Source organism: Melanotaenia boesemani, chromosome 6 (genome assembly GCF_017639745.1).
Source record: "Melanotaenia boesemani isolate fMelBoe1 chromosome 6, fMelBoe1.pri, whole genome shotgun sequence".
Classification (NCBI taxonomy): domain Eukaryota; kingdom Metazoa; phylum Chordata; class Actinopteri; order Atheriniformes; family Melanotaeniidae; genus Melanotaenia; species Melanotaenia boesemani.
Genome location: NC_055687.1, coordinates 30,078,031 through 30,085,069, shown reverse-complemented (window position 1 = coordinate 30,085,069; position 7,039 = coordinate 30,078,031). Strand labels below are relative to the sequence as shown.

The 7,039-nt window shown below is 42.8% G+C and overlaps 1 long non-coding RNA gene across 2 annotated transcripts; it reads right to left on the bottom strand.

Annotated features, from left to right (window-relative positions):
• Positions 1-5,496: 5,496 nt before the first annotated feature.
• Positions 5,497-6,454, bottom strand: LOC121642476. 2 transcript variants are annotated; one of them, XR_006010898.1, is made up of 3 exons: positions 6,193-6,454; positions 6,052-6,124; positions 5,497-5,594 (listed from the first exon to the last, which is right to left on the bottom strand). It is a non-coding gene; the product is annotated as an uncharacterized LOC121642476 (long non-coding RNA). The 2 variants fall into 2 exon arrangements; XR_006010897.1 differs by lacking the exon at positions 5,497-5,594 and adding an exon at positions 5,885-5,981.
• Positions 6,455-7,039: the final 585 nt, after the last annotated feature.

The following is a 7,039-nucleotide window of genomic DNA, read 5'->3' as shown; positions in this document are numbered from 1 at the left end:
ATTTTAAAGGTAAAAAACAAAATTAACGTAATAATAATTGATTTAATATTTATTTCCTTCGTACGTGACCATGGTATAAGCAGGATAATGCCCTTCGAGTTGTCCATTATCATACATTAATGGACTTCGTGAAAGCAACCGTCCGACCGAACGCCTCCATGTGGACATCTCATCCACCTTACGTATAAGTTTTAAAATACATAACAAATCCCATAACCCAACTCGTACACAACTTAATTTTGCCCTCTCTGGTGACCCTTATCTATTTTTAACCCTTTGTTTGAATTACTTATTTACTAATTATTCACTTGTTTTTCTGTAAACAAATATAACAATTGGAGTTTAGGATATGTCAAAGATTAGGAATAAATAAATAAATAAATAAAAATATTGTATTTCAATGTATTTTTACTGTAGTATCAAATGCTTCTTGTCTCACCTCTAAAGATCCTCCCACCCCCACCACATCAACACCTCTCTCTGTCCTGGAGATAGGTAAACAAAATGTCTTCAAGACCCTACTCATACTTGGTGCCATATTCCAGCACTAGGGTAGCAGTTCTATTTGTTCAGGTAAAGGTAATCTTTAAGTGATCAATACTGTTTTAGCCTAAACATAGCCTTGACCAGTGATGACAGTGGAACAACAATGCTTACAGTTTCCTCCCTAATTCTTGAAAACCTAACCTTAGTCTTGACATAGGCACAACAACCAATGATTCTTTTCAGTGGGAGGTATGTTGCACAGGAAAATGGTTCAAAACCTACTCCCCAAACAGAACATAACTGACTGTAATAATATCTATCACCGTGTTGTTTTAACCATTTAACCTCAGCCAAAGTATGCTCAGCTTTAACTGTCCCACCATCTTTTTTCAAAAATACTATGGCCTTAAACATTCTGGAAATCAACACTATGATATATGATTTTAGGTGCAAATGAAGGTGAAAGTTCATGGTACACCACTCTCTTCCATATTTGTGCTCAAAAGCATTACAGGTCTTTTTGAGACATCTGTGTGCATCATCCAGCTGACTTGTTGATACAATCCGAGAACAAAGAGTCCTTGCAGCAGAGACAAAACACTTCCAGATATTATAATCTGCTTCAGGCAGAAGACCTTTGAGGGCATACAAAGAATAAGGGCATACCCAAATCTTCCACTGGGCTGCTGTAAAACCATGAAATAGCTAAATAACTTGATAAATTGGGGTGTTTTAAAACTTTAGACAGTCCTGGATTGTGTACAGCTTTTTGCTCCAAAATGAACGGCTTTTACAGTATTGCCCTACTGTACCATCAACAGCGGTAATTATTAAAATTATTATTATTCATTATTATTATAAAATAAATAAATAATAATAATAATAATAATAATAATAATAATAATAATAATAATAATAATAATAATAATAATAATAATCATAATAATAATAATAATAATAATAATGTTGAATAACTTATTAATCCCAGCTGGAAAGTTTGTTCTCTGTATTTAACCCCATCCTAATGTTTTTTATGTTATGTATTTTTATTTATTTATTTTTTATATTTTATTGTTTTTACACAATGACCCCAAAACAAATTAATTTTACTTGTAAACTTGTTAAGTAATACAGACACATTCTTATTCTGAAACTGTTTATTTAGCTGAGATGCTGAATAAAAATAAGAAAATAACTAGAAGTACCAAGTAATCAGCTTTGTTTGTTAGGAGATAATATTCTCCTGCTTAAAGCTCTCCTCATGAGGCAGATTTATAGGTACATGTACACTAGGTACATAAAATCTAGGAATTTTTAACTTTATTTATGATGTCTGTCATGTTAATCACAACACACACTTATTTTAAGCAACTGCTAACAGCACTCCAGCACTCACTCTCCGGTAGGGTCCTACTCATCAAATGTCGCACATCATGTGACGTCATCAATTAGCGCCACTGTAGTCCTGCACTGCACTGGTCTTTATGTGAATAAATGGAACACTTGCGTGAAAGCCTTCCATGCTAAGTCACACGTCTTTAATGGTAGAAAAGTTGGCCACCTGCTATCCATAGCCTCTTTTTCTCTTAGAGAACTTCCTCAGTTGAGGAACTAAAGAGGCGTCGGATGGCCTGGGCAACGTCAGTGAGAGGGAAGGACATCACTTTGAAAACCATATCTCCCTTCATGCGTGTTTGTGCTCGGAATTTTCATAAAGGCAAGTAGGAGAGGTTTTTTTTTTTTTTTTTTTTTTTGGGGTGCCGTTGTTTTTGTTTGTTTAAGTTATGTTAATGCATATACTTTTTTGCTTTCTAAAGTTGCTATATTCACATTGGCTAACATCACTTGTAAACTACAGGTGAAGGGAAAAAGAAAAGGGTTGATCTGTTTGTGTTTGATCAGTGTTTATTTTCTTTATTCTTCTTATATCAAGACATCACAGGGTGAATGATTTTAAATGTTAGCAACCAGAATGCATATTAACACAAATATATGTCAGTGCATGAGGATGATGGAGGTGGAGGCTGATGATGGAGGTGGATGATGGAGGTGGATGCTGGCTGTGGAAGAAATACATTCTCATACAGTATACATGAAAGACAGAACAATATGAATGTAAACATTATTGAAGAGATAATGACACATCATTTCACCTGAGGCCCTGATTACATTTAATATATATTTTCAGAAAGTGAAAACAGCAGCCGATGCATTCGTCAGGTGGGCCAACAATAAGCTACTTAAAGAGAACGTCCCTTTGGTCACATTATTTTCAGTCTTTTCTAGGGGTACCATTATTTTTGTCCAAGCCTGTTTTATGAGTTTTTTTTTTAATTATGTTGAAGCATGATTGAAAAGCAATGTTCGACTTTCATTGATTAAATTTCATAGAATTTTTATTTATTATTACTTTTGTCAAATTCAAGTGATTTCTGTGACCATTGTGAGTTTTTCTTTCATTAACTGAAGGGTACCAACAATTTTGTCCACGTGTGTATTTATACCATGGTCTGGGTGAATACTTGATTCTGACTGGCTGAAGGGTGTCAATTAAAAAGTGATAATGGTCACCTACTAAATACGTTCCGGTCAAATAGACTTATTGTTGTAAATTATTGTGCTAACTAAGCGGTAGTTGGTAACCGTGGCAACAGAAACTCAGACGCCATGCTGCAGATACGCCAAATCATGTCTGTGACGGCGCATTGCTATGAGAGCAGCTTGCAGGCTTATTGGGCTCCGTCAGTCCAGGACAGACAAAAATGTTCGTCCTGCAATGTCCCAACCAGCAGTGGTCAGGGTCCACAAACATTAAATCTCCATCCTTCAAACTCCACTATGGACATGCCAGTATCTTTATGAAATGTCACGATCAATGGCAATGTTGCATTTAATTTTAAATAGTTTGTTGCCTGTCTTTCTTTCTTGATTACCTTATGTGGCGGGTAGGGCTGCAACGATTAGTCAACATTGTCGACAATAGTTGACAATGAAAATAGCTGACAACGAATTTAGCCATCGACTATTGTCGGAAAAAACAAAAGAAAACAAAAACCTACAGTGAGTGAGACATCGTCTTTTAATACTATCTCTGCTGAGAGTCGCACAATGCACATGCGCAAAGGGGGGGGGTTACTACAGAGTGACACATTTTCTTCTCTTGGCTGGGGCCCTTCCTCCTACACTGCTGGGTGTAGAGGTCCTCAATGGATGGCAGGACCGTCCCGGTGATGTGCTGAGCAGCTTACACCACCCTCTGTAGAGCCTTGCGGTGGAGGGCGGTGCAGCTGCTGTACCAGGCGGTGATGGAGCCAGTCAGGATACTCTCTACGGTGCATCTATAAAAGTTGCAGAGTATCCTTGAGTCCATTTTGAGCCTCCGTAGCCTGCGGAGGAAGAAGAGCCTGACTTTGTAATAAACTCAATGTGATGAGTCCAGGTGAGGTCCTCACTGATGTGAACCTCAAGAAACCTGAAGCTGTTGACTCTTTCCACTGTAGCCCGGTAAATGGAAGGGGGGGGGCAGTCAGTCCCTTAGTTTTGTTGATGTTAAGATGGAGATTGTTGTCCTCGCACCAAGATGTCAGGCCTCTGACCTCCTTTCTGTAGACCGTCTCGTCATTACTGGTGATCAGGCCAATGACAGTAGTATCGTCAGCAAATTTAACTATGATATTGGAACTGTGGGTGGCTACGCAATCATGCATGAACAAGGAGTACAGCAGAGGACTGAGCACACAGCCTTGGGGGGCGCCGGTGTTTAGAGTCAGGGTGGAGGATGTGGTGCTGCCCATCCGCACAGCCTGTGGTCTGCCTGTCAAGAAGTTCAGGATCCAGTCACAGAGGGCACTGTTGAGACCGAGGTCTCTGAGCTTGGTGACAAGTTTGGAGGGCACAAGGGTGTTAAATGCTGAGCTGTAGTCAACAGCATTCTCACATGTGTTCATCTGGTCCAGATGGGAAAGGGCAGTGTGGAGGGTGAAGGCAATGGCATCTTCAGTTGACCTATTGGTGGGTGTAATGAGTCCGGGATGGAGAAAGTGAGGAATGATTTGACTAACTGCTCTAAGCACTTCATGATGGTGGAAGTGAGTGCTACTGGGCGGTAGTCATTCAGGCAAAGAATTTTAGTTCTCTTGGGGACAGGGACAATGATGGTCTTCTTGAAGCATGTGGGGACTACAGACTGGAGCAGTGGCATACTGAAAATGTCTGAAAAGACATCTACCAGCTGGTCTGCACACACCTTGAGAGCTCTGCCGGGGATGTCGTCAGGTCCAGTAGCCTTATGTGTGCTTATCCTTTTTAAAGTTCTGCACACATCTGCCTTGGTTATCACAGGTGGGCAGTGGTCCTCCTGAGCCTTTTGTACCTCTGTATTTGTAGAGGTGCTCTCAAAGCGGGTGTTCAAAGTGTTCAAATCTTCAGGCAGAAATACAGACATCACCTCAGTACTGCTGAGGTTTTTAATCCGGCCCACATGCTCCTGGTGTTGGAGCCCTTGTAATCAGACTCCACTTTGTCCCTGTACTGTCTCTTTGTACTACATATAGTTCTCCAGAGCACATACCTGGACTTCCTGTATTTTTCCAAGTCACCTGAGTTATAGGCGTCTGTACATGCTTTAAGTTTAGCATGGACTTCACCATTAACCCAGGGCTTCTGATTTTGAAATGTCCACACAGTAATCCTCAGTACGATGTCATCAATGCATTTCCTGATGTAACCAATGACTGCGTCTGTGTAAGTGTTCATGTCAGTGTAATGGGGCGGCGCGGTTTCCACAGCTAGTCACACAGTCAGGGACCACGCCTCCCCCTCTCTGTTAAGTTCGTACTGAGAATACCACAGGCCAGAGACGTGTCAACTAAAACAATACAGCTTTATTAAACAATGCAATAATAACTAAAGTTCAAAACAATCCAAAGAAGCGGTAGCACTGTGGAAAAGAAAAGGAATTTACTGTCAGGGCTAACCCAGCCCGCGGCAGCTCCAACCCGCAACAAAAGAGGGGTCCGTGTTCTAAACCACCCGTGTAAACACTCACACTGCACGAAAAGGGATGTGAACCACCACCAGGGATGGGGCGGCTGCCCCGGCCGCAGCACCTGACAAGAAAAAAACAGGGGGAGGAACAATTAGAACACAAAAGCCACAGTGCTACACTTTAACAAAACAAAAACACTCAAAACACAATGAAAGCATGCACACGAATTAAAACCCAAAAAAACCATGCAACATAATTAAACAACAACATAGCATAAACATACAAAAAAATAAACAAGGCTATTAAGATGGCGCGAGCCTGGTCCACCAATGCGTCCAGGCCCCGCAACCAGACAGCATCACGCCGGGTCGCAACACCGTCCGCTCGCTCCACACCGGAGATGATCCGTGCAGACAGACAGACGGACGGAGGAAAACCCGGCAGAGCCAAAACAGCAGCAGAGCTCCCTCAGAGAGTGACGGCGGCGCACAGCCCAAGCCTGCCGCCTCTAAAGGGAGCAACAGAAGTTACCTGGAAGCTCCGAACCACCCATTGAGTTTACAACAGCTGATACGTACCGCTCGGTTGGCATACCCAGGAACCAGGAGAAGCGCCAATGCCTCCGATCCCACGGTTCGGTTATCCAATGATCTAAAACGTGTACGAGAGTCAGCTGGAGGCCGAACGAGCAGACAAGCAGAAAGATAAAAAAAACCTACCGGAGCAGAAATCCAGCCGCGCGCACCACATTCAGCGGAGCAGTCGGCTCTCCACACCCCAGCAGCCACTCACGCTGTGTGGAAGCCCGACCCTAACCAGCACGCTAAGGCTACAGCTCCGCCACGCCAGCCACAACCACCACGGGAGATTGAAGAAAAGGGCCTGTGGAGCAAACCCATCCGCTGTTAAAAAGGGCCGTGGCGCCGCCCCCTAATCACGGTGGTAACCCAGGTGGTTGTAGCCAGACTGGCAATGCCACATAGTGGCCCGGAGGAAAACAACCTCCTGCCACATCAGTATCCTTAAACACACCCCACTCCGTCGTGCTGAAGCAGTAGCGCAGAGCCGATTGATTGGACGGACCACTGCTGAATGGTCCGTGTCACTGCTCTGTGACACTTCAATTTCTGTGTATAGGAAGGCAGGTGCAGAACTGAGATTTCCCAAAAGGAGAGTGAAGGAGGGCCTTATACGTGCATGCGTAGGATATGTACACATGATCAAGTGTGTTCTTGCCACATGTAGAACAGCTGATGTGTTGGTGGTATCTCGGCAGGACTTTCCTCATGTTGGTCCTGTTAAAATCCCCGGCTACAATAAATGCAGCCTCCGGCCATGAAGTCTCTGCCCTGTAGACAACTTCAAACAGTTCTTCCATGGCCACGTTGGTATCAGTGTGAGGTGGAACATACACTGCTGTCATGACAACCGATGTGAACTCACATGGAAGATAATAAGGCCGGCATCTGATTATGAGGTGCTTCAGGTCCAGAGTACAGCCCGTAGAAATAATTCCCACATCTGAGCACCACTTATTGTTCACCATGAAACAGACACCACCTCCCT